At 44.3% G+C, this 23,668-nt stretch overlaps 4 non-coding genes across 4 annotated transcripts; 3 read left to right on the plus strand and 1 right to left on the minus strand.

The window, feature by feature from the left end:
* The first annotated feature begins 3,576 nt into the window (after positions 1-3,576).
* On the plus strand, positions 3,577-3,649 carry trnam-cau (transfer RNA methionine (anticodon CAU)). The gene has a single exon. It is a non-coding gene; the product is annotated as a tRNA-Met (tRNA).
* Positions 3,650-14,914: 11,265 nt separating this feature from the next.
* On the plus strand, positions 14,915-14,988 carry trnan-guu (transfer RNA asparagine (anticodon GUU)). The gene has a single exon. It is a non-coding gene; the product is annotated as a tRNA-Asn (tRNA).
* A 440-nt stretch (positions 14,989-15,428) lies between these two features.
* On the plus strand, positions 15,429-15,501 carry trnav-uac (transfer RNA valine (anticodon UAC)). The gene has a single exon. It is a non-coding gene; the product is annotated as a tRNA-Val (tRNA).
* A 2,426-nt stretch (positions 15,502-17,927) lies between these two features.
* trnal-cag (transfer RNA leucine (anticodon CAG)) lies at positions 17,928-18,010 on the minus strand. The gene has a single exon. It is a non-coding gene; the product is annotated as a tRNA-Leu (tRNA).
* Between the last annotated feature and the right edge of the window lie 5,658 nt (positions 18,011-23,668).

Below are 23,668 nucleotides of genomic sequence, written 5' to 3' on the forward strand. Positions count from 1 at the left end.
GGTGGTGGGTAAGGGTGAGAAGGTTGAGTACTGATGGAAATAGTTTGTTGTTATGTGGGTGATGAGGGGTGTAGTTCATGGAGCAATGGGTGGGGCTACATGTGTAGTTGGTAGGAGACGCCACCTGACAGTTGACCTCACTCATCTTGACCACTCATGTCAAAGCATTTAACTTCTTCCTGTACTGCATCCATGTTCATGATGCTGTGCGCCTGGCATTGACCTCATCCTCTACTGCCTCCCACGACCTTTTGGGTGTATGTCTGGAGGATATCTTGCCCTCCGCAGATATAGGATGTCACTCGTCAGTCCACCTCTTGCACCAAGGCCTCTGGTGAATCAGCAGAGAACCTTGGTGCACGGACTCTCAGACCGGCGGATTGGTGAGGTCCAGCATGCAGATTTGGAGGATGTGGGATTTAATGGTGCACAACCTTTATTCAACATTTTAAATTAACTCATCAGTATGTAAAAATAGGGATGGGACCTGCATCTGTGCTTTACGTGTGGGATGTCTGATCTCTGTTCAGAATCTGTACAGATATATTCGGCATAAGCTGCACAGAGAGACCTCTGGTGATCAGCAGCCTGAAGGAGGAAGAGGGCTCGGTGCCATCTTCACAGACCGACATGCTGAGGATCAGCAAGTCCTTTCATGCCGGGCTGTATGACGCGAAGCCCAGAGACAACACGGCCTCCCAATCCTTCCTGTCCTCTCTCTCTCTTGGAGGAGAGCGAACGGGAGAGCCTGGATTGGTCACTGACCTTGGACGAGTTGACAAAGGCCGTCTGGTCCTTCGAGAAGAGTAGATCTCCCAGGAGCGATGGTTTACCCGTTGACTTGTACTCGGCTCTGTGGAACTGGATAGACCCAATCCTACTGGAAGTGAACGGGGGTACGCTTCTGGCAGGCAGCATGTCAGAATCCATGAGGAAAGGCATCATCACCCTCATCTACAGGCAGAAGGGGGAAAGGGAATAAATCAGAAATTGGCGACCCATTTCCTTGCTAAATGCTGACTACAAGATTCTGTCGAAGGCCATCGCCGACAGGCTCGAATCTGTTCTGGGGCGGGTGATCCACCCGGATCAGACCTGTAGTGTACCCGGCAGGAAGATCTCTGATAGCCTTGCGCTGCTCAGGGATACGATCGCCTACGTGCAGGACAGAGGTTTGAACACCTGCCCCAGGAGAAGGCCTTCGACAGAATATCCCACGCATACATGATTGACGTGCTATCCAAAATGGGGTTTGGGGAGGGAATCAGCGATTGGAGCCGACTGCTCGACATGGACATCCATTGCACAGTCCTAATCAATGGGCGGGAGTCAGAGAGTTTTCCGATCAGTTCTGGAGTCCGACTGGGTTGTCCTCTCTCTGCGGTCTTGTTCATGTGTTGTGTCGAGCAATTTGCTGCGTCCATCAGAAAGGACACAGTAATTAGGTAGGGTGACGATCACGGGCAACGGAGGCTCTCAGGTTAAGGCCTCCCTGTAAATGGATGACGTCACCGTCTTTTGATCCGATCAGCAGTCGATCCACAGACTGATGGACATCTGCGATCGTTTCGAGCTGGCCTCGGCGTCCAGAGTGAACTGCAATAAGAGTGAGGCCATGTTCTGTGGCAGGTGGGAGACCCGATCCTTTGATCCCTTCACCGTCAGGTCCGACTACCTGATGGTGTTGGGGATCGGGTTCGGGGGCCCCAGGACTCCACCAAAAAATGGGAAGAGCGCGTCGCCATGGCTAAACAGAAGCTTGGTATGGTGGGGGGACGATCCCTCTCCATAACCAACAGGAACCTGGTGATAAGGTGTGAGGTACTCGCGGTGTTGCTCTACGTGGCCCAGGTCTGGTCCATTCACCACAGCTCCGTCACCACAGACACCCGAGCTTTCTTCCACTTTTTCTGGAGGTCCTAAGTAGAATGCGTCCACAGGGACACCATGTACAATACACTGAGAAAACTGGGTCTAGCCAACCGAGCAGACGCAGGAGGTCCCGTTCAGCTGGACTGCCCCCCCCCCCCCACCTGTCCCAGGTGTAGAAGTTCCTGAGTTGGAACCACTTCGACCACAAGGCCGTCAGACAGTGGAACGTTCAGGGGGCTCTGCAGGAAAAGGAGAGGGTGGATCCGATCGACCAGTTCCCTGACCAGATGGTTCATGCCATTTGACAGAACGTCTCGTCGCCAGAACTGACCAACAGGCACCAGGATGTGGCCTGGATGGTGGTGAGAAGGGCCCTCCCAGTGCAGTCCTTCCAACATGCATGGAAACTCAGCATCACCTCGAGCTGCCTTCAAGGCTGCGGGAATGGGACCGTCGTCTGTTTCCTGGTGGACTGGACCTTCATGCAGAATGTGTGGGGAGAGATGCGTTGGTATCTGTCCCAGTTCATCCCCAACACCTCAGTAACACAGGACGCTGTGCTCTATGGACTGTTCCCCGGGAGGCACACCGAGACAGATATCAACTGCTACTGGAAGACCATCAACTCGGTGAAGGAGGCCCTTTGGCCCGCCCGAAACCTGCTGGTCTTCCAGCTGAAGGAGCTGTCCACGACCGAGTGTTGCCGACTGGCACACTCCAAGGTCCAGGAGAACATGCTGCGGGATACACTGAGGCGCGTTGCGGCCTACGCAAGGGCCCTATGGGGAAAGAGCACCGTGTAAAGCCATCCCACCTTTTATTATACGGAATGTATTATAAGATATGTCCTGTACTTTGTATACACTGTGTATTGTATTGAAATAACGGGATCATAGTGAGTGCGATCTGTTTTGTATTGTTTTGAATTGAAATTTCGATTCTTACCCTGAACTGCAGGTATCATTAAATATTATGAAATAAAGTATATTTTGAAAATAAAATTGCCGCTCAACCGCACTCCTTTGAGCAGCGAGAGACCTGTCCGAAAGACTGAGAGAATTCTTTTTTGCCTGAAAATGAGTCCGGTTTGACGTGTTGTTGCACAAAGGCACTCCCTGCTGGTGAGCAGAGGCAAATGCTCGAACAAAACAGCCGTGTTCGGACAGACACAGAAAGCTTTCAGGTTTGAGAAAGGACAAATGCCAACATTTGAAGCAGTAAGCAGTCTGTAAAGTTAAGAATGCGGCCTTGAGCTCAATACCGCTTACTCCAAAAGCACGTTCATTATTTTGAGCCAGAATTAAACCAACGATTTAAGAGTGATTTTGCTTTCAAGTTTGAATCTCTACAAGTTTTCCACACTACCAGCTGAGCTATCGAAGGGAAGCCGCAAAGGTCCCTCTCTTTGGTGATTGTTCACCGTGTGCCTTTTGACACTCCCGGACTCGTGGAGACGCGTGGGCATGACCGAGACTGACTCGGGACCTGCTCATACCGCAGCGCTGTGAGAGTGTGAGCTCCGACTTACTCGACACACCTTTGGCCAGTCGAGCAATGGGGAACGTGTCTGACCAAAATTCAGAAGATTGTTGGTTCGATTTTCACCTGGATGGAGAGTTTTTGCAAACTGCCGATTAGTTTATGATTTTACACCTTGCAAACTGTCCTACTTGATAGAGCTGCCTGGAGATTTATACATCAAGTGCCTTCTTAGCGCAGTTGGCAGCGCGTCAGTCTCATAATCTGAAGGTCCTGAGTTCAATCCTCAGAGAAGGCATCATTAAGCTTTTTTTTTTCCATCTTTGCTCAAGACCAAAATCAAGAATTTTTGCTTCCTGCAGCACACAAAAAGATTTGCTGCCCCTTGACCTCTCTGTACCGTAGCACGCAGTGAAGCTTAAGAAGCACATGGACCATGGGCTCGCTGAAAACTGACGCCACTTTTGTTTCTGGACAATTGACCCAAGTCAAAAGGTGAGTGGAGAATGCAAGAATCTATCCTGCTATCTTTCACATGTTCAACGAGCACTCGACTTGAATCATAGAAAGATTACAGCACGGAAGGAGGCCATTCTGCCCATCGAGACCACACCAGCTCTATGCAAGAGCAATCCAGCTGGTCCCACTCCACCGCCCCATCGTTTTTCCTGATGTCATCTATGGTGCTTTTGCCAATCATGTTACATCTATGCCCTCTGCTCCTTCACCCTTCTGCAAATGGGAACGATTTCTCTCCATACACTCTGTCTAATCCCTTCATGGTTTTGACAATTTCTATCAAATCTCCAGCTTCTCCAGTCTATCCACGTAACTAAAGTCCCTCATCCCTGGAATCATTCTAGTAAATCTCTTCTGCACCCTCTTTAACGCCTTCATATCTTTCCTAAAGTGCGGCGCCCAGAAGTGGACATAATACTCCAGTTGTGGCTGAACCAGTGTTTTCTAATGACTTCCATACTTTAGTGCTCTCTGCCTCTATTTATAAAGCCCAGGATCCCGTATGCTTTTTTAACCACTTTCTCAACCTGCCCTGCCACTTTCAATGATATGTGCACATATACCCGAAGATCTCTCTGTTCCTGTATCACTGTTAGAATTAAGCCCTCTAGTTTATATTGCCTCTCCTCGTTCTTCCTACCGAAATGCATCAATTCGAATTTTTCTTCGTTAACTTTCATTTGCCATGTTTCCGCCCATGCAGCCAGTCTGTATATATTCTCCTGAAGTCTATCACTATCCTCCCCACTGTTTTTAACCCTTACAAGTTTTGTGCCATCTGCAAATTTGGAGATTGTGCCCTGTACACACAAGTCCAAGTCATTAACATATATAAAGGAAAGCAGTGGTCAAAGCACCGACCCCTGGGGAACATCACTGTCCACCTCCCTCCAGTCCCAAAAACAACCGTTCACCACTACTCTGTTTCCTGTCCCTTAGCCGATTCTGTATCCATGTTGCTACTGCCCACTTTATTCAATGCCCTTCACAGTAGTTGTTTCGCACTCGCCTCCAAGCAGTTCCACGATCAGCAGAGAAATCTCGCCTTGGGTTGGCCCCCTCCCTGACGACAATCAATACTTTGTTCCAATCGGTGGTTTCGAGCATGAGCAAGTGAGCAACAGCAGAACGGGAAGCCACAGTAATCGTGAATGATGCTGAGAATAGCCCGAGCCTGCGGAAGATAGATGAGATCACAGGAAAGGAACAGCGGCCCCGAGCTTGAGGGAGCAGCGAGAGCCCTGTCTGTCTGCCTGATCGAAGACATTTTTGCCTGAAAGCGGTTTGAAGTGTTGTTGCTCAAAGGCACTCCCTGCTGGTGAGCAGAGGCAAATGCTCAAACAAAACAGCCGTGTTCTGACAGACACAGAAAGCTTTAAGGTTTGACAAAGGAAAAGTGGTCTCCTGTGCCTCAGCGCCAACATGTTAAGCTATAGGCTGCATGTAAAGTTAAGAGAATGGCTTTGAGCTACTTACTCCAAAAGCACGTTTATTACTTCGAACCAGCAAACTTTGATCTGTTAATTGTACTATAGTCCTCCGCTCCACAAGCTGATCGATCGAAAGGAAGCAGCTTATGTCTCTCTCTTTGGTGATTGTTCACCGTGCACCTTTTGACACTTCCGGACTCGCGGAATCGCGTGGGCATGACCGAAACTGACTCGGTAACTGCTCATTCTCCAGCGCACTGGGAGTGTGAGTTATTGCATGCTTTTTGAAAACTGGCCCAATGGAGCAATGGATAACGTGTGGAGGGTCGATACCCGTTTGATTCGAAAGTTTCTGCGAATTTTTTTTATTACAAAACATATATTACTGCATAAATTTTAAGAATACACAGAGTTAAAACTAAATTTCACAATTTCGAAGCAATACAGTACAATACAGACCGTATCTCACGGTATGAACCGTCCAGTTAAAGGGGCCTCAAAGATTATCTTTCGCTCCAGAGTCCGCTCCGTGGAGCAGGACGAGAAGTGATCGCGCTTCTTCTTCCAGAAGCTGCTCAGGGAGACTCCTGTGATCAGCAGCCTGAAGAAGGAAGAGGGCTCGGTGACGTCTTCACAGACCAACATACTGAGACCACCCCACCTTGTAATTTGCTAATTTACCTCATGCTCATGCTTTAATATTGCATTTTTTTGATAAAGATTAGAAAGTTATTTGATAAACTTGAGTAATGAAGAAGGAGAGTCAGAAAGCGATAGAGAAACAACAACAGAGCAATAAACAGGTGGAGTGAGAAACAGATATAGAGACATAGGGAGATAAAGGTAAACAGATAGATAGCTATATAGATAGATAGATGGATAGATAGAGATCGATAGATAGGTAAGTCTACATATAGATAGATGGCTAGAGAGATGTATAGATAGAGAGAGTTGGATAGAGAGATATATAGATAGATAGATGGATGGCTAGATAGATGGATAGAGAGATATATAGATAGATAGATAGATAGTTAAATAGATGGATGGATAGATAGATGGATAGAGAGATATATAGATAGAAAGATAAATAGATCGGTAGATGGATAGAGAGACAGATGGATAATTAGATAGATGGATAGAGAGATAGATAGATAGAGAGATAGATAGATAGTGAGATAGATGAATAGATAGATAGAAAGATAGATAGATAGATAGATAGATCGATAGATGGATAGATAGGTTGATAGAGAGATAGATAGATAGGTAGATAGTTAAACAGATGGATGGATAGATAGATGGATAGAGAGATATATAGATAGAAAGATAGATAGATAGGCAGATGGATAGCGAGATAGATGGATAGAGAGATATATAGATAGAGAGATAGATGAATGGAGAGGTAGATGGATAGAAAGATAGATAGATAGAAAAAATACATTTAAAGCAGTGGAGAGACAATGATACATTCGAATCGGTCGAAGGAGATTGATATTGATTTTTAATAAGGTGAAAATAACAATGGATATAGTTGAAAGAGATAAAGAAACATAAAATTCGGAGAAAGAGAGCACGATAGACAGATTTATAATTAGAGACAGAGTGAGAGATTGGCAGAAGCAGCGATGGAGAAATGGAGTAAGTTGGAACATTGGAGGGGGGGGGGCGGGGAGTGGGTGCAGGAATAGTCCGTCTTTTTTGATAGTTTAATTGAAATGTATTGTGTCAATTGAAGATCAATTAGCAATGGACAGCTACAGATTGCCCGGTACAAACTCAAATACCCCTCGCCCCAATAAAGCTATGCTGGTAAAGAAACAACTCAATTCAAACCCAAACTGAACTGCAACAAATCAGCAAAGGTTACTTGAAAGGCATCTGGTGATGAGCTTCAGACGAAATGTACTGGGGATGTTGCACTGAATTATGCCGACAATGGAAGGCCCTGCGGTGATATTACGCACCACGTGTTTCTCTGCTCGAATGTTGAGAAAAGACTCGAAATTAATTGAATACAATTGCAGCTCCTGAACGGGACTTTCTCCTGCAGCTTAATATCCTCTGAACAGATCCGCCGCCTGTCAAGGTCAACCTGCTTGTCCTGGTCGGACTTTGACATTTCAGTTAATGGTTAGCTTTGGGGTACTGTATTTGTTTGAGTTGAACTATTAGTTTGAGGTGCTGTATTGTTTGAGGAACACTATTAGTTTGAAGTGAGATATTTGTTTGAGGAACACTATTGGTTTGAGTGCTGGATTAGTTTGAGGAACACTATTAGTTTGAGGTGCTGTATTTGTTTGAGGAACACTATTAGTTTGAGGTGCTGTATTTGTTTGAGGAACACTATTAATTTGAGGTGCTGGATTAGTTTGAGGAACTCTATTAGTTTGAGGTGCTGTATTAGTTTGAGGAACACTATTAGTTTGAGGTGCTGTATTTGTTTGAGGAACACTATTAGTTTGAGGTGCTGTATTTGTTTGAGGAACACTATTAGTTTGAGGTGCTGTATTTGTTTGAGGAACACTATTAGTTTGAGGTGCTGTATTTGTTTGAGGAACACTATTAGTTTGAGGTGCTGTATTTGTTTGAGGAACACTATTAGTTTGAGGTGCTGTATTTGTTTTAGGAACACTATTAGTTTGAGGTGCTCTATTTGTTTGAGGAACACTATTAATTTGAGGTGCTGGATTAGTTTGAGGAACTCTATTAGTTTGAGGTGCTGTATTAGTTTGAGGAACACTATTAGTTTGAGGTGCTGTATTTGTTTGAGGAACACTATTAGTTTGAGGTGCTGTATTTGTTTGAGGAACACTATTAGTTTGAGGTGCTGTATTTGTTTGAGGAACACTATTAGTTTGAGGTGCTGGATTAGTTTGAGGAACACGATTCGTTTGAGGTGCTGTATTTGTTTGAGGAACACTATTAGTTTGAGGTGATGTATTTGTTTGAGGAACACTATTAGTTTGAGGTGCTGTATTTGTTTGAGGAACACTATTAGTTTGAGGTGATGTATTTGTTTGAGGAACACTATTAGTTTGAGGTGCTGTATTTGTTTGAGGAACACTATTAGTTTGAGGTGCTGTATTTGTTTGAGGAACACTATTAGTTTGAGGTGCTGTATTTGTTTTAGGAACACTATTAGTTTGAGGTGCTCTATTTGTTTTAGGAACAATATTAGTTTGAGGTGCTGTATTTGTTTGAGGAACACTATTATTTTGAGGTGCTGGATTAGTTTGAGGAACACGATCAGTTTGAGGCGCTGTATTTGTTTTAGGAACACTATTAGTTTGAGGTGCTGGATTAGTTTGAGGAACACTATTAGTTTGAGGTGCTGGATTAGTTTGAGGAACACTATTAGTTTGAGGTGCTGTTTTTGTTTGAAGAACAGTATGAGTTTGAGGTGCTGGATTAGTTTGAGGAACACTATTAGTTTGAGGTGCTGTATTTGTTTGAGGTACACTATCAGTTTGAGGTGCTGTATTTGTTTGAGGAACACTATTAGTTTGAGGTGCTGTATTTGTTTGAGGAGCACTTTTAGTTTGAGGTGCTGTATTAGTTTGAGGAACACGATTAGTTTGAAGTGCTGTATTTGTTTGAGGCACACTATTAGTTTGAGGTGCTGTATTAGTTTGAGGAACACGATTAGTTTGAGGTGCTGTATTTGTTTGAGGAACACTATTAGTTTGAGGTCCTGTATTTGTATTAGGAACACAATTAGTTTGAGGTGCTGTATTTGTTTGAGGTACAGTATTATTACGAGGTACTGTATTAGTTTGAGGTGCTGTATTTGTTTGAGGAACACTCTCAGTTTGAGGTGTTGTATTTGTTTGAGGTACACTATTAGTTTGAGGTGCTGTATTTGTTTGAGGAACACTATTAGTTTGAGGTGCTGTATTTGTTTTAGGAACACTATTAGTTTGAGGTGCTGTATTTGTTTTAGGAACACTATTAGTTTGAGGTGCTGTATTTGTTTGAGGTACTGTATTAATTCGAGATACGGTATTAGCTTGAGGTACTGTATTAGTTTGAGGTACTGTATTTGTTTGAGGCACTGTATTAATTCGAGGTACAGTGTTAGTTTGAGGTGCTGCGTTAGTTTGAAGTGCTGTGTTAGTTTAAGATGCTGTACTAATTTGAGGTAATATATTAGTTCGAGGTACTGTATTAGCTTGAGGTGCTGTATCAGTTTGATGTGCTGTATCAGTTTGAGGTGCTGTATTAGTGTGAGGTGCTGTATTAGTTTGAGGTGTTGTATTAGTTTGAGGTGTTGTAGTAGTTTGTGGTGTTATATTATTTTCAGAATCTGTGTCAATTTGAGGTGCTGTGTTAGATTAAGGTGTTGCATTCGTTTGAGGTACTGTATTAGTTTGAGGTACTGTATTAGTTTGAGGTACTGTATTAGTTTGAGGTACTGTATTAGTTTGAGGTACTTTATTAGTTTGAGATACTGTATTAGTTTGAGATGCTGTATTAGTTTGAGGTATTCGATTAGTTTCAGGCTCTGTATCGGTTTGAGGTATTTTTAGTTTGAGATTATGTATAAGTTTGAGGTACTATATTAGTTTCAGGTTCTTTATCGTTTGAGGTACTTTATTAGTTTGAGCTACTGAATTAGATTAAGATGCTGTATTAGTTTGAGGTATTATATTAGTTTCAGGTTCTGTATCGGTTTGTATTAGTTTAAGGTGTTGTATTTGTTTGAGGTACTGTATCAGTATGAGACGATGTATTAGCTTGAGGTATTATATTAGTTTCAGATTCTCGATACGTTTGAGGTACTGTACTAGTTTGAGGTACTATTTTAGTTTGAGAAACTCGATCAGTTTGAGGTGTTATATTAGTTTGGGGTATCTGGATTGTAAGGAAAGAGTTAGTCTTTATATTGAAGTAATATTAACCTTTAGCTTTTGCCTCTTAAGTAAGGAAGTATAAATCTCTGTTGGGAGAATGAAACTACAATCATAAGACAGATTTGCTTCATTTTACATGCATGCATATGTTTAACATAGAGACTAGTAGATTCTGAAGTCCAGAAACTCTTGGATTGCAGCTGATATCATAATACTCGTAAGTTAATTGTCCTTTTGATATAAACAATTCTCTGACAATCATAACAAGGCCTTTAAATCATTCAGAGTTGGTGAGTATGTGTATCAGACAGCATTGTGTGCTATTCGTCTTACCAGCTTCACAGGGAAGCAGGAGAGGTGTGACATCTGTATGATTGCTACGTATCATTCCATACTGACGCAGCGGGAAAGGGCTGTACTGGTGAGAGATAAACACCATTCTGCTTTTTGGTCAATGGGCAAGGCCATATGTTTTAACCAACAAGTTCAAAAGTTATAGTTATAATTAATGCCTAAAGCAGAACACCTGGCTGTGCGGAAGGAGCCTGTTTGCACCACAAGGCGACATCTAGTGGATGAGTGTAGTTAGGTGATGAGGGAAGTGATACTCTGATAACAGAGAAAATGCTGGAAACCCTCAGCAGGTCAGGCAACATCTGTGGAGAGAGTAACAGAGTTAATGTTTCAGGTCAATGACCTTTCATCAGAACCAAGTTGGGCAGTTGTGTTAGGTAATAGTATGAAACATAGGAATTGTTTCACTCATGTGAGGTGATTTGGGTACTTTTCTGTCTTTGGACGTTCAAGATCAAAAGTAAAATAAGGGCTCGTCCGGGATCTCTCACATATTTGGACAAACAACCCCGAAGCGAGAATCATAACCCTGGACCAACATACCCATTGGCAAAAGCCAATGCACTCAAAAGCCAGCCATCGTAAAACCCCTTTTGGTGGCTATCCTTGATAAGCAATTATGAGGACAGGTTGCATAGACTGGACTTGCATTCCCTTGAGTATAGAATATTAAGGGGTGATCTAATTGAGGTGTTTAAGATGATTAAAGGATTTGACAGGGCAGATAGAGACTATTTTCTCTGGTGGGGAAAGTCCAGAACAAGGGGGCGTAACCTTAAAATTAGAGCTCAGCTGTTCAGGAGTGAGGTCAGGAAGCACTTCTTCACACAAAGGGGAGTGGAAATCTGGAACACTCACCCCCAAAAAGCTGTTGAGGCCGGGGGTCAATTGAACATTGCAAAACTGAGATTGATTGATTTTGGGGCTAATTCGGGAGTTTAATGACTTTGACATTTTTCCCTGTGACTTGTATAGTTTCGATCGATGAAATATTCGTGAAGAGAGTCAGTGTAAAGAGTCTCAGCAGTTCATGTTTCCCCGAGACACTTCCTTCAGACCTGAGACCGAAAAGTTTGTCCTTTCCGTAGTGTAGCGGTTATCATGTTCGCCAGTTACATGCAGAAAGTCCCCGATTTGACCTCGGAGGGAAACATTTTGTTGGGACTTGCTCCCCATAAACCTCCAGGGTCGAGTTTGTTCATGCGTGAAAGGGGCGACAAACCTTTTTAAATTTAACAACGGCTACACCGGATTCCTGGTATAATAAGCACTAAACATTTTTAAGCAGACTCCTAAAATACAGTATGTAAAATGGGAAGGGATAAAAGTTCATGACATGCAAAGCTCAAAGATGTATTGACGTTTTAATTGTCACTTGGCAAACAAGTTAACATTTCCTTCAGTGTGCAACAGAACGTATTAATGGCGATTAAAAAAACATTAAATGTCTCACAGACTTGAATTATTTTTGTGCAATGAACTATTCCCAACCACAAGGGAACACTGCATCAAATATTTATATATTTAAGGATATAATAAGTTTTCATACATATATAATCTATGCCATCAGTAGACCTCGTGGTGAAACGGTAGCGCGTCTGATTCCAGATTCTGAAGACTGCGTATTTAAATCATGTCGAAATCACTATTTATCTTACCATTCATATCAACCTGGATAATTTCGGAATCACTGCTTTTTAATAATAAACGGAACTTTGGTCACTCGTTCATTGTTCATTGCTCCCTGTCATTGATAATTGAAATGAAATGTTAATCTGGCAAAACCGGAGAACAAAATATTAAACAAGCGAAACAAATACTGAGCAAAATTATTTGCAATGTTTTGGGGAAGTGCAGCTGAAAAGCAGAAGATCTGAATGGAATGATCAATGATTGAGCGGAATACATTGCTCGATTTGTTACTCGATTGCCTTCGACACCATGGAATTCAGGAGAACCTGTTTCATGGTTTGCACTGAACCCTTGGAGCGGAGCCAACAGCCGGCTCGCTGCCACAAAAGACAAGGAAGTAACAGTTTCCTCAGGCTTGGCTAGCTCAGTCGGTAGAGGCATTCCCCTCGGGATCGTGGGTGCGAGTTGCAACTTTTACGCTGCACTCATGAGCGGACCCCAGCGCTCCATTTTCGCTGAAATTGAGAATTTCTCCGCCACCTTTTTCTTGATATCACAATTGCTGCCGGTGCGAGTGAAAACGGCCCTCCGCTTCACTGTGAGTGCAAGAGACAAGTCTGGAGGAGCCGCGTGGCGTCCAATGAATGTCAAAACTTTAAAAGAAGAGTTAGCGATTCAGGGACACAAACCTCGCTGGTGGGCAAGAGATTTATTGTCAGAGGTTCCAGCCTTGCCTTCATCTCTTGTCCTCTGCGAGGCACTTGTTCCGGTTTAAATTTACAAACTGGGTGAGTTGGTGATCGGGGGGACTGCAGGAGACTCAGCGGCCCCGAGTGAGACACAGAAAAATCCGCCCAAGCCCTGTCCCAATGTACGTATGTGGAAGTAAAGACGGGAGGGGACGGTTTGACGCTCCAGTCAAACCGCCTGTCGGGGAACGCCTTGATTTTAAAATTCTCATCCTTGCTTTCAAATCCCACCAGAACCTCGCTAACCCACCCTATCATGTGGCTACAAGAGCAGGTCAGAGGCTGGGTATTCTGCGGCGAGTGACTCACCTCCTGACTCCCCAAAGCCTTTCCACCATCTACAAGGCACAAGTCAGGAGTGTGATGGAATACTCTCCACTTGCCTTGTTGAGTGCAGCTCCAAAAACACTCAAGAAGCTCGACACCATCCAGGACAAAGCAGCCAGCTTGATTGTCACCCCATCCACCACCCTAAACATTCACTCCCTTCACCACTGGCACAATGTGGTTGCAGTGTGCACCATCCACAGGATGCACTGCAGCAACTCGCCAAGGCTTCTTCGACAGCACCTCCCAAACCCGCGACCTCTACCACCTAGAAGGACAAGGGCAGCAGGCACATGGGAACAACACCACCTGCACGTTCCCCTCCAAGTCACACACCATCCAGACTGGGAAATATATTGCCGTTCCTTCATCGTCGCTGGGTCAAAATCCTGGAACTCCCTTCCTAACGGCACTGTGGGAGCACCTTCACCACACGGACTCCAGCGATTCGAGAAGGCGGCTCACCACCACCTTCTCAAGGGCAATTAGGGAGGGGTAATAAATTCTGGCCTCGCCAGCGACGCCCAAATCCCATGAACGAATAAAAAAAATCTCTGTGCTCCTCCAATTCTTGCCTCTTGCGCATCCCCGATTTTAATCGCTCCACCATTTGCGGCTGTGTCTTCAGCTGCCTAGGCCCTAAGCTCTGGAATTCCATCCTTAAACCTCTCCGCCTCTCTCTCCTTTAACACATACCTTAAAACCTAACTCTTCGACTAAGCTTTTGGTCACCTGTCCCAATATCTCCTTATGTGGCTTAGTGTCAAGTTTTGTTCAAAAACTCTTCCTGTGAAGCACTTTGTGAGGTTTTACTGCATTAAAGGTGCTATAAAAATGCAGGTTGTGTCCTCTGGTTATCGACCCTCCTGCCAATGGAAATAGCTTCTCCCCATCCATTCTATCAAAATCCCCTCATAATTTTGAACACCTCTATTAAATCTCCCCTTAACCTTTTTTTTTGCTCGAAGGAGAACAATCCCAGCTTCTCCAGTCTCTCCACATAACCCATCCCTGGACACGATGGAAGGCGGAGGGCTGCAACCAGGTTTGCAAATTATTGCCAATCGGGAGCTGGACAAATCGAAAGGAACCGAAATGACAAAGAGCTTTGTGTATCTGTAGATACGCTTTGGGAAACGGAATTGTAGGCGAATAAAGGACTGAGCAGACAGGCGGCCAAGACGCAGCTGAGTCGGCATGTCGCCCTGGAACAGTTACTCTGATGTTGTGGGTGAAATTAAGAGGTCGGAGCCATTTAAAGCGCTCCCAGTTACTGCAGATCAGGCATCAAAACCTGATATCAGCGTCAGGACGCTCAGAATACTTTTTCTTCATTCGTTCATGGGTTGTGGGCGTCGCTGGCGAGGCCGGCATTTATTGCCCATCCCTGATTGCCCTTGAGAAGGTGGTGGTGAGCCGCCTTCTCGAATCGCTGGAGTCCGTGTGGCGAAGGTTCTCCCACAGTCCGACTCAATAACAGACAAAGCACCGGTGGGCGCGCCGGTTGCAGGAGAGCTGGTTCGCGGTGATATCGACGCTGTGAGCGAGACCAGACCGTTTCCATGTTTCCACAAACAATGTCCCATCCTTTATTTCTGGAAAAGTAAGACTGATAGTGGACAATTGCATTTCTGTGGCTGCAACATGTAACTTTGGCTCGGTGACACGCTGCTTTAGTGTATCTAGCAAGAAAAAGCACCGGGCGGTTTCTGTGGCGCAATCGGTTAGCGCGTTCGGCTGTTAACCGAAAGGTTCGTGGTTCGAGCCCACCCAAGGACGAAAATTGCGCTTTTTTTCTTCCCACTTTCGGATTCATTGCCTCATTCTGATCGCCCTGAAGCCGGTGCCAGCTTTTCATTCCTGATCTGCAGTCACTGGCCGCACTTTAAATGGCTCCGATCTCTTCATCTCATTTCACGTTTTCGAATGTGTGATTTGGCTGCAAGAAAACACTCTGTGAACAATGTGATCTGAGCATGCCTGATTCGCCATAATTTACACTGCGGTCGGATATCAGGCACATGAAAAAAAACAGTGAAATGTTTGTGTGGGCGCGATGCTCTGGGATTCCCTGCCTGACCATCTCCACCGATCCTTCTCTGCAGCCTTCCGAAATACAGCGCAGTGAATGTATCCCTGTGAAATGAGCTCCTGGACAGTAATACGGAAATTAGTTTGGCTGAGGGGTTATATCCTTAACACGGAGTTTGCAGCATCAGGTTTCCGTAGTGTAGTGGTTATCACGTTCGCCTTACACGCGAAAAGTCCCCGGTTCGAAACCAGGCGGAAACATTTTAAAACCCTGTTCCCATTAAAAATTAGTAAATATTTAACGATTCACATTGCTGAATAATATGAACAAAGTCCATATCTCCCATCCCTGTTAATGCAGTCCGCTGAGAGCAGGCGATGAAAGCCAGCGTGATCGTGGGGGTGAAGGCTGCTTCCAATACTGTCTCATTCCCGGTGGGATCTGGCGGAGATTTGATAAGCCCCATCGATTCAACCAAGGTGGGAGAAATGAAACGGTGTTTGAGAAACATTCATATAAATGATAACATCCAGGATCCTGTCTTCAGAGCGCGTGGTGCAAAGGTCTGACTCCAGATCAAAAGGCTGCGTGTTCACATCACATCGGGGTCAGTGTTTCTTTCACCGCTCACATGAGACTGGATCATTCCCGAATGAAGGTTTTAATTGCTTTTTCACAAAAAAACCCAGAAGTTTGGTCTGAACCCTGACTCAGTACCGACCCAGTGGCAGGGAGGGTTGCGCCTGATACTCTCATTTATTTCATGCAACAAACTGACATGAACACTGGTATTGATTCAAAATTGACCTGCAGATGGACACACATGGAAAAAAGACAACCACAGAAACAGACAGCAACGACTTGCATATATTACATCCATATACATATTTATATATATGTACATAGCGCCTTTAACGTGGTCAGACGATTTAAGCTCGGTGAACTTGTTTCAGATTTCTGAAATGTACTTGTACATCCTTCAGAGGTCACGGGAAATATATTTTTTTCCCTTTCGAAAAAAGACGCGAAAAGCAGACATGTTTTGTTTTCAAAACGGCTGGAGAAATGGCGGACGATCATAAATTAGGAGTCGCCTTTGAAACATTTAAAGGCGACTACCTAAAAATCACTTAGTGCAAATTTCAAATCACGGTTACTATTTATTTAGGTCTGAAATAAATAACAATAAACATGTCAGTCAGCGCCCGCGGTGAGACGGTGATGAACTTGTTTGTTGTGAAGTTCACCGCTGGGCTAAAGTTGACGCCGTTCAAAAGACGTGAACCCACTCAATGTAAAGGATGAGCTCATAACCAACAGGTCCCGTCATCGTCAAACACCTCCTTTCTTGTTCAATAGAGGGAGCAGAGGCGTGTACATCATCAGACACCAGCAACTTTAAGAAATGGAACAGATAAAGGCACAGATGCAAGTTCCAAATCTTTTCAATGCAAAGTTATTTCACTTTACTTAAAGTGCCGTGAGGCTGAAAACGGGTCCCAGATGATTTGCGTTCACTCGTGACTTGTTTTCCAGTGTTGGTCCGTCAGGTTTGCAATTCAATTTGTGTTGGATATTGAAGATATTTCAGGATGATTGCACAACATACCATGTGTAAAGAAACATCTTGATAACTTCAATCATCGCACACTCTACATTGACGCTGCAGAGGCCCCAGCACCCCTTTCAATATTGTTTTTTTAACTCACAGTTTTCAAAAGGGAATTGGATAAACGCTTGAATGGAAACATTTTCAGGGCTATGGGGAAACAGCAGGTGAGTGGGACTAACTGGACAGCTCTTTCAGAGAGCTGGCACAGGCACGATGGGACGAATGGCATTCGAATGGCGCTGTCCTATTCCATGATTCCATTAATAGATCAATTTCCGCCTTTCACTGAGCCTCCCTAAATGGTGCGCAGTAATCGTGTCCCTGTGAAATGAATCTGAACAGTAATACGGAAATTAGCGTGGGTGAGCGGTTTGAAACTCTGGTTAGGCACCTAACAGGAAATTTCCCCTCTCAGTTTGATGAGATTATCAATGATCTCCCCCCCTTTCGATCTTCAATGTCTTTATATTTTTTTGATCTCTTCTTCCACTGTCATGCACTCAATGCTGGTCTCCCTGGTAAATACTGAAGAAAAGTGATTATTTAATATTTCTGCCATTTCGCTGTCATTGCCTGTGAGTTTGTCGTGTGTATCCCTTAGTGACCCTATTCCGATCCTAAACTTTCTTTGGCTGTTGATGTGTCCAGAATACATTGCTTTTTTTGATATTCCTTTTTGCCTTTCTAATAGTTCTTTAGACTTCTTTCCCAGTCTTTTCACATTCCCCCTCTCCTTTATTGTCCAGTGTGGGCCTTTTTCTTTCGTTTCAATTTTACCCTTATTTCTTTATTCATCCCTGGTGTGTCATTTCTGGCTAGTTTGTTCTTACTTTTTAGTGGGATATATTTCTCCTGGACTCTATTGATCACCGTTTTAAATGTTTCCCACTGCTGTTCTATTTCTTTGTCCAGGTCATTAATATGTCAACCATTTCACCGTTCGAAACTTCTCAAGTCACATATCCATGACAAAGCCAGTTGCTTTTGTGGGAGGAGCAAATCGACTTGGCAGTAAAATCAGCTGCAGCCCAATCCACAAATAAAATATTTCCACGTAACAGTAAAGATAACAAATGTCAGAAGTGGGATTCGAACCCACGCCTCCAGAAGAGACTGCGACCTGAACGCAGCGCCTTAGACCGCTCGGCCATCCTGACGACCGATTTCATGTTTCATTCTGCATCATTTCTGCACTGTTGGCCAGTGAAAGCATCATAAAAGTTTAAAATGGCACTCGCCTAAAGTCGGGCTCGAACCCACGATTAAGAGCTTAGTGCTCTGTCCGACTGAGCTCGCCGGGCCTGAGTATTGTTCACCGCCTGATCTGTCATTGCAGCAAGCAGGAGAAAGACACCATTTCGAATTATTGCAATCAATTCTGAGGGATCGGATGAACTGTCACTTCGAAAGTCACGGATTAATCAAGGACAGTCAACATGGATTTGTCAAGGGGAGGTCGTGTCTGACTAACCTGATTGAATTTTTCGAGGAGGTGACAAGGAGGATCAATGAGGGTAGCGCAATTGATGTAGTCGACGTGGATTTTAGCAAGCCTTTTGAAAAGTTCCCACATGGCAGATTGGTCAAAAAAGTAAAGGCCCATGGGATACAAGGGAATGCGGCTTGTTGGATCCAAAATTGGCTCAGTGGCAGGAAGTTAATGGCCGACGGGTGTTTTTGCGGCTGGAAGGCTGTTTCCAGTGGGGTGCCGCAGGGCTCGGTACTTGGTCCTTTGATTTTTGTGGTATCCATGAACGATTTGGACTTAAACGTCGGAGGCATGATAAAGACATTTGCGGGTGACACAAAAATAGGCCGTGTGGTTGATAGCGAGGAGGAAAGCTGTAGACTGTGGGGGTTCAGGCATTTTTCTGATAACAAAGCACTCAATCTATCGCTGAACGAATCTTGAACGAATACGTGTGTTTGACCCGGCACAGGCACGATGGGCCGAATGATCTCCTCTTGTGGACTAACATAATACGATGATACCAAGTGTTATCAGATGGAAAAGCAACACATTCCAAATAAAAGCAGAGAGAGGAAACTAGTCTAACAGCAAAACAGCACGGTGAGATATTGTATTTGGGAAGGATGAGGAGGGACAGTTTATCATGGTGGTAGTCACATAGGGTATCAATTGTGACTTTGATAAGGACCATTTCATGCTGCGACAGTCTCTGGTACTGTGTGTGAGTGTGGGATTCATTCTGTATCTGTCAGTCTCTGGTACTGTGTGTGAGTGTGGGATTCATTCTGTATCTGTCAGTCTCTGGTACTGTGTGTGAGTGTGGGATTCATTCTGTATCTGTCAGTCTCTGGTACTGTGTGTGAGTGTGGGATTCATTCTGTATCTGTCAGTCTCTGGTACTGTGTGTGAGTGTGGGATTCATTCTGTATCTGTCAGTCTCAGGTACTGTGTGTGAAGTGTGGGATTCATCTGTATCTGTCACTCTCTGATACTGTGTGTGAGTTTGGAATTGATTCTGTATCTTGTCAGCAGTGTGTGTGAGAGTTTGTGATTAATTCCTTACATAAAACTGTGTGTTAGTGTGGGAATCTTTCGGTATCTGTCAGTCTCTGGTACTCCATGTGTGTGTGGGATTCATTCTGTATATACAGTCTCCAGTACTGTATGTGGGAGTTGAATTCATCCTAGATATGCAGTTACTCATACTGCATGTGATTGTGGGATTCATTCTGTATATACAGTCTCCAGTACTGTATGTGGGAGTTGAATTCATCCTAAATATGCAGTTACTCATAATGCATGTTAGTGTGGGATTCATACTGTACCTGTCAGTCTCTGGCACTGTGTGTGAGTGTGGGATTAACTGTGTGTCTGTCAGTCTCTTGTACTGTATGTGAGTTTGGGATTCCTTCTGCATCTGTGAGAGTTGGAGTCATTCTGTGTCTCTGTGTCTCTGGTACTGTCTCTGAATGTGAGATTCATTCTGTATCTGTACGTAATTATTCTGTACAGATTACATTATGGCGTTCAATATTGTAGCTTTAATATCTCGATGTTAAAATAGTTTTACTCATTGTTTAATTGGTAAATATGGACATACTTTAGGATATGATGCTGGAGGTTTTAATCCGATAATTTGTGTGCTTTTTGGAGTACTATTAAATCTGTATCTCTGTGAGTACTGTTGTGGATATTAATGTATCTTTCAAACTGATAAGGTGACATTTTTGAATTGGTATGTAATGTGTAGATCAGTCTGTAGAAATAGAATTGACACCGTATCTTTCAATCTAATCTTGTATGAGATTTTTGGACTGGTATGTAATGTGTATCTCAGTCTGCACTAATAGAATTGACAATCTATCTTTAAATCTCATTCTACGAGTACATTCTGAACAAGTATCTAATTTGTTTCTCAGGTTTACTATCTTTCAATATTTCTCAATCTGATACTCTACCTGAGTTTTGGACTTGTGTGCAATGTGTATCATATGATACACTTTTCGAATGGATATTGCATGTATTAAAGTCATGTGTGAGAGTTCTGGGCTAGTATTCAATTTGAATCTCGGGGTACATTATTGGGATTCATTCTGTACCTTTGAATCGGGTACCATGTGTGATTTCTATCTGGTATTTAATTCGTAGCTAATTTTGCTCTATTGTGAGATTGACACAGTGCCTTTCACTCTGAGAGTGTGATTTTGGACTGGGATTTTTGTATCTACCTGTCAGCGGGACTGAGTTAGGGGGAATGGAACAGTGCCAGCCTCACCTACTCTGCTTGACTGTTGGATTGAAAATGTGTCTCTGGAAATTGTGATCAGTGTGGGACTGACTACTTCTGCTGTCTGAGACTGTGGAACTGATGACCTGTCTGTGTCTCTGTGCTCTGTGAGTGATAATATACCTACTGTGTGTGAGAAGGAGCTGGCTGCATTGTTCCTTCTGCCTCGGATGGAGGAAGCATCACATTTATTCTGGATCGTTCCAGTGTTTGCCTGGAGAAAGAAAACTATCTCTTGTTACTCAGGAACACGTGAGGTAGAAAATACAGAAGTGATCAGTTTAATATCTCTGTTAATGATCATTTTGAATATCCACAAATGAAATCCAGTGATACAAACAGTGTCAGTGTCTGACTCCACTGCAGTACTGCAGCACTCAGCTTCAGCATACCAGGTGTGTTGAGCTGTTTTACAACAATTTAATGACATCCAGACACGGCCCAACCCCTGCACCGATCCATGAATGGGACGACCCGATGGGGCAGGGACCTTTGTCCAGGTCAGGTTTCGAATCCCCTCTCCCATGGGACTAACCGTTCAACGGAAACCAAACAGCCGCTGTTTAAAATGTGTCCTTCACACTTCTCAGCTAAAGCCTGCAATAGATGCTCTTTGTATAACTCCCCACATCCTTACTGTCCGGCTCTGTTTCCACTCTTCACTATCCAATCACAATAAATAGGGTGAGGCTGGAACTAAACCAGGGCCATTCATTACTGGTTTGGGGAGAGAAAGCAGCAATGATTTTAATAGCAGGTTCTTCCCATTCTCTCTCCCTTCCCCTGGACACACCCTGTACACACACAGCCCGAGAATGACCTCTCCCTTCCCCCTCACACTCCATGTTCCGGGACCAGTTCCTGATCCACTCCGCCTCTTACAAACAGCCCCCCGGACTCCCGCTGAACTTCCCCCGGACTCAATGCCGATCTCTGAGCCCATCTGCGGACACGGTCCCGAAGCGATGATCTGCTGTAACGAGGCTGCTCTTTGCTCCCTTCCCCCGGGGGCCGTGATCTCTCCATTCCCGGCTGTTTTAAACCATCTTCTTCCGCTCACTGAGGGAATGGCGCCCACAATTCCCAATCCAAAAATCGATGGAAACTTTCCCCAATTGGAATTTTTCCGAGTCTGAGCAAAGGAAGTGGGTCTGGGGGAAAGCTCAGAGGGAATGGGGTCCACAGGCAGTGCAGGAACAGGCACCAGAATGGGAAACAGATGGGATTCCACCAGTGCCTAACGCTGGAATCTAGACTGACTTTACAATCTCCAACTATTAAACTAGATGTTTCCATCCCTGCTGTTTCTCTCGGGGTCTTTTGATGGTAAAGAGCCTTTCAGAGATAAAGTGAGCGGCTGTGAAATCAGCCAATGGATTCTCTTCATTAATGGTCCCTATAATGTGTGACTGAGAGAGGATTTCTCAAACCAATCCTGGAGAAACATGGGAGGAAAGTGGAAGTCGGTGTATTTGCTGGGACCGTGTAGGGTTAATATCAGGCAGCAACAGTCGCAGATTAATTTAACCGGAGTGAGACTGTAGGTCACTGAGAGTAATATCGAACAGCCCTGAGCTGTAAAACTGCAGATAGTACAACAGGCATTAGAGGGTTAAATGTGACCCATTGTTTCTGTCCCTCTCTGTACTGTCCCTGAGTGTGGGATTAATAGTGTGTCTGACCCTTGTACAATATCAGTGAGAGATGAGATTGCATCTTCTGTCTCTCCAACGCGATCTTTCTGGATAAAACGGCACTTTCCCGGTCAGTCTGGATCTAATACTGTTAACGTCTGTCTGTCACTGTGTCTCACCGCTCTCTGTCTCTCTCACCATGTCTGCCTCCCTCTCTCTCTCTGGTGCTGTATATGAAGGTGGATACTGCTATTGAGCGTGATTTGGACACAGATAGGGAGTGTAAGACTGATACTGTCTCTCTCTCTCTCGATTGCTGGACATGAAAGTGGGATACTGTCTGATATAAAATAGAGAGAATGAGATGCCCGGGCCGGGCCTCACAGTAAATGGGGATGTTTCGGCTCCAGTCCCAGTTCATGGTCATAATCTTTTCACAGATTCAGGGCGAGAGTCTCTGTGAGACGGTAACACTAGTGGAGAAACTCCGCGTCATAACTCAAACCCCAACACATGAGATTCTCCAAATAAACTGGAATAAGGTGTTTGTAAAACGCTGAACCCGTCTGGGAGGGGATGTGTGGGGAGATAGAACAGGGAAACAGACTGAAATGGAGGAGCCGAGTTGACTTGTTATTGAATGGACTGTATTTAGGCAGGAATATTAACGATTTTTCATTGTAACGGGGCTTATTTGAAAGCTTCGTGTTTTGGGAATCCTTGAATATGAAGCCCGGGTCTGTCAGGGTTTGTGCGGAGCGCTGAGGTTCGGTTCGATTATCGATAAACGGTTTGAAACTGTCAGATGGGGAGAACTGGAGGTTGAGCTGGAAGATCAGAGGCCGCTCTCCGCACTGTCACTCTGACTGTCTCCTCCCCTCCCGATTTCTCTGTTTAATCCCCCATATGGAACCAAAGCGGGTAGGTGGACTCTAAACACGGTTTACTCGATAACAGGACGAAAGGCGAGTAATGTTCCTGATCTCCTGGGCACCAGGCAATTCACTGTTATTTGTTTCTGTACAGAGTTACATTTCAGTGATTCCCCAGTGAGTTTGATGCGTTATGTAAATAATCCAACAAAATAGAACAGAAACGGAGCGAAGCGCTGAATTCCAGAGATGTGGAAAGGTTATTCGAGCAGTTCTGGTGATTCTTTACGAGCCCAATATGGCAAGTAGTTTAAATAAATACAAGAAACCTGGTGATGTGTGGGCTGGGATCGAGAAGTCACCGTTTAAAGTACCGGACTGTGGTCACTGCCCCGACTCCAGTCCCATTAATACCTCATCTCGTCCACAACGAGAAAAAAGCAGCTCAAAGCCACACTGGTAGCATGATATCAGCGTCTCCCTTCAGACAGTAACCAGCCCTTTCACAGATACAGTGGGTGGCTCTGAAAAGAGCCTTTACATCGAGTTAC

This window comes from Heptranchias perlo, unplaced genomic scaffold (genome assembly GCF_035084215.1).
Source record: "Heptranchias perlo isolate sHepPer1 unplaced genomic scaffold, sHepPer1.hap1 HAP1_SCAFFOLD_47, whole genome shotgun sequence".
In the NCBI taxonomy this organism is placed as follows: domain Eukaryota; kingdom Metazoa; phylum Chordata; class Chondrichthyes; order Hexanchiformes; family Hexanchidae; genus Heptranchias; species Heptranchias perlo.